The following is a 4474-nucleotide window of genomic DNA, read 5'->3' as shown; positions in this document are numbered from 1 at the left end:
CATCTGGCCTACCTCCCAGACTCCATACATCTGCAACCTGGACAGACACTGAGTAGAGACGTTAACAAGGCGAAAGCGAAGACAACAGATGCTGGAAGTTAGAGTCATGAGGCTGGAGCTGGAAAAGCACAGCAGTTCAACAGCATCCAAGGAGCAGGAAAATCGACGTTTCGTGGAAAAGCCCTTCATCAGCAATAAGAATGGGATCCAAGAGAATGGAGTGATAAATGGGAGGGGTTCGGGCTGGGGAAAGGTAACTGAGAGTACGATAATTGGATGGAGGTGAGGATAATGGTGATACATCGGAGGAGAGGGTGGAGCGGATAGGTGGGAAGGAAGATGGACAGGTGGGTATGGTGTCTCAGTGGTGAGCACTGCTGCCTTACAGTGCCAGGGACCAATTTCAATTCCAGCCTCAGGCGACTCTCTGTGTGGAGTGTATGGAATGATCTGCCAGAGGATGTGGTGGAGACTGATACACTTGCAACATTTAAGAGGCATTTGGATGGGTATGTGAATAGGAAGTGTTTGGAGGGATATGGGCCGGGTTCTGGCAGGTGGGAAGAGATGACTCTATGTCTGCATGAGGTTCATCCGGGTGTTCCGGTTTTCTTCCACAGTCCAAAGATGTCCAGGTCAGGCAAATTGGCCATGTTAAATTGCCCATAGTTATAGGTGCATTCGTCAGAGAGAAATTGGTTACTCTTTGGAGGTTTGGTACTGACTTGTTGGACCAAAGGGCCTGCTTCCACTCTGCCGGGATTCTAAAAAAATCCATTCCCACTTAGAATAAAAAGATGGGACGGGTCATGAGGGCGGTGCTAAGCTGGAAGTTTGGAACTGTGATAAGGTGGGAGTAGGGGAAATGTGGAAACAGGTAAAATCCACATTGATGCCATGGGGCTGGAGTGTCCCGCGGTCGAAGATGAGGTGGGAAGGGAGTGGCGATGGATGAAGCCCTGGACCTGCATATCCTCAGCTGAGTGGGATGGGGTTTGAAGCGTTCGGCCAAGGAGCAGTGGGGTTGCTTGATGCGGGTGTCCCAGAGAAATTTTCTGAAGTGCTCGGCGAGTAGAGGTCCTATCTCCCCAACGTTTGGAAGACCGCATTGGGAACAATGGATACAGTAGCTGACATGTGTGCAACTGCAGGTGAAACCTTGATGGATGTGGAAGGATGTTTAGGGCCTTGGGGGGTCGGTGAGGAGGTGAGGGCACAGGTCTTGCATTCCTGTGGTGGCAGGGGAAGGTGCCCAGACAGGAGGGTGAATTGTTGGGGGCCTGACGAGCACTACCTATCTTTTATCCTGTATTCTGCATTCAAATTTCATTTTCCAGAATGAATCTCTTCACACTTTTCCAGGTTGAAATCCACCTGCAACTTATCAGCCCAGTTCTTCATCTTGTCAATATCCTAGTGCAAACTACAACAGCCCTCCACACTATCCACAATTCTACAGACCTATGTTCCATTGACAAATATAATAACCCACCCTTCCACTTCCTCATCCAAATCATTTATAAAAATCTCAAGCAGCAGAGTTCCCTGAACCGAATCCGAAAGAACACCACTTTTTACCGATCTGCAGACTGAATATTTCCCGTTTACTACCACATAGTATGTCTATGGGCCAGTCAATTCTATATCCAAACAGGTTTCTCCGTATCACAAGCCTCCTTACTTTCTGAATGAATCTAACTGGGGGAATGTGGTCAAACACCTTGTTAAAATCCAGGCACACCACATCCACTACTCTACCTTTTTCAATGTGTTTGATCCCATCCTCAAAGAATTCCATAAGGTTTGTGAGGCATGACTTGCCCCTCACAAAGCCATGCTGACTATTTCTAATCAAGCTGTGATTTTCCAAGAAATCATAAAGTCTGTCTGCCACAATCCTCTCCACTACTCTGCTCAATGCTGATGTAAGACTGACTGGACTGTAATTCTCAGGATTATCCCAATTCCTTTTCCTGAACAAGGGTGTAACATTGGCCACCCTCAATCATCTGGCACTACTCCAATGGAGAGTGAAGACGCAAAGATCATCGCCAAAGGTGCAGAAATGGCTTCCCTCTCTTCCTGCAGAAACCTAAGGTGTTTCCCCTTTGGCCAAGGCGATTTATCTATTCTTATGTTTGTACTTCAATTAATCTGTACTTCACCTGCAATTGTCTCCTCCCTGTCCAACCAAATGATTGACTGCTTTCCATTTCAGGGCTATATACCGTGCTGCTTCACTTAGCACGTATGGTTCCCGATATCCTGAGAACCATGGAATGAAAAATATGGGAAGGCATGAATGCGCTCCTAATGAAGGGGAGATGCCCAAATCTTTGACTCTCTTGTTCCTCAGATGTTGCCTGACTGGTTTTTCGATTTCAGTGTCACACGTTTCGACTCTGATCTCCAGCATCTGCCGTCCTCAATTTCCCTATTACTGACGGCTGTCTCCTCTGCACACTCAGCAGGGACTTAATCAGCAGAAACTCATTGTATGCGGAACAGTCTGCTCAGTTCTGGAAAATTGCATTAGATTAATACATCGATGAAAAACGAAATTGCATTTCCACAAATACTAATTCAGTCCCAGAGTTACAGTTTTGGTTCATGAATTGGGCAGCTTGATAAGTAACAGTGAATGACTGAAAATCTCCGAGATACAGAGTATTCCAGGTGTTATATTCCAGGGTGGATATGCTTTACCTTAATGCTGGGAATATTATCGGACAGACAGATGAGATAAGGGAAAAAGATGACGTGGAAACGTGACAGTATTACTATTACAGAGATGCGTTTGAGGGAGGACAGGGCTGACAACTCAATATCCTGTGGTACAAGAACTATAGGCAGGACAGGAGAGGGGTAAAAGAGAAGGTGGTGTTGCATAATTAGTTATGGAGTCAGTTACTACAGTAAGGAGGGACGATATCTTGGAAAGATCTTCAAATGAGGCTTGGTGGTTAGAGCTCAGGATCAAAACCATGGCAGAGGCACTGCTGGGGGCATATTATAACCCCAAGATCAAAGAAAGTACAGGAGCAGATATAAAACCAATTTACTGAGGTGTGTAGAAACAATAATAGGTTTATTATACACAGGCATTTCATTTTCAAGCATTAATTAGGACAGTGATAACTTTTTAAGAGGGGAAAGATGCCTTGAAATTTATTCCAGAAAGCTTCTTGTATCATCATGCAGCAGATACAACAAAGGGTGGGGCAGTAATGTGCCTCACTGTGGGGAATGAAGCCAGTCAGTATATTGCAGGAGAGATGGGGAGAGCATTATATGGCCGTGACATCATACATTTTATGTTTGGTAAGGAAAAGATAAAATAACGCGCTATCTGGTAAATAAAAGATTTTTGGATTAGGGAGACAGATCTTATGAAAACAAAATGACAAGATCTGGACAAAGCTCAGTGACCTCTGGGTGATGCTATAGCAGAACACCGTGTTGAGGGGGGTTGGGGGATCATTTGATCAAAATGGAATTAATGAGAGTGTCCGCCCAACGTGTTACACTAAAGATAAAAATTTGGAAAACAAGCCCAGAGAACTTCGGGTGTCAACAAAAATAAAAAATCTGAACAGAATTAAAAACGAAAGAGAATCTTAAAGCAGGTACAAAGTGAGCAGGTCAATGGATGCACTAAATGAATATAGAAAGTGTCGGGCTAATCTTAAAAAGTCAGCAGAAAAGCAGAAGGGGGATCGTGATAATACATTAGTGGGTAAGATCAACAAGGATCCAAAGGCATTATATCAGTTTATTAAGAGGAAGATGGTAACAGCAGATAGAAAGGGGAGTATTAGAGACCAAGGGGACAGCCGATGCACGGAACCACAGGATATGTCAACCATGAGCTTCATATCGGTCTTCAGTTGGGAGAAGCAGTTCCTGGATTGAGGGAGAGTGACAGTGTGCCCCTTGAACGAATTGATAGAGAAACCAAGGAAGAATTGGAAGTTTATGCAGGGTAAAGAGTGGACAAATCCCCAATCCGGGTGAGCTGTAACTTAGGCTGATGTGGAAGATGAGGGAGACGAGTACAGGCTCTGACATTTTTTTCTCTTGTCTCTGGCTACAGTGAAAATGTGGTGGGACACGATAACATCTAATGTTAGCACATCTCTCACATAGAGTGCTAGAAATAAGGTATGGGATTAAAGACCACCAGGTCTCCCAACAGTGAGAGGGAAATAATTGGAGAAAATTCTGAGGGCTGTAGAGGCTAGATCATTAAACATCTTGAAGGCTGAGGCAGACTGATTTTTAAACAAGGGTTGGTTATAGTGAAAATGCAATAAAGTAGAATGGGGGATTATCAGAATAAATATAACGGAATTGAACAGAAAAGCAGACTGAGTGCGCAGATAGCCAGAATGTTGCTCCAATGTCTAATGCAATTCTTTTTCCAACAGCCCTGGATTCACTTGAAGATAGCTTCTCTCTCTTTGGAGTGAGACAC

This window comes from Chiloscyllium plagiosum, chromosome 5, assembly GCF_004010195.1.
Source record: "Chiloscyllium plagiosum isolate BGI_BamShark_2017 chromosome 5, ASM401019v2, whole genome shotgun sequence".
Classification (NCBI taxonomy): Eukaryota; Metazoa; Chordata; class Chondrichthyes; order Orectolobiformes; family Hemiscylliidae; genus Chiloscyllium; species Chiloscyllium plagiosum.
The sequence above is the reverse complement of the archived record's forward strand: the minus strand, read 5'-3'. Positions refer to the sequence as shown.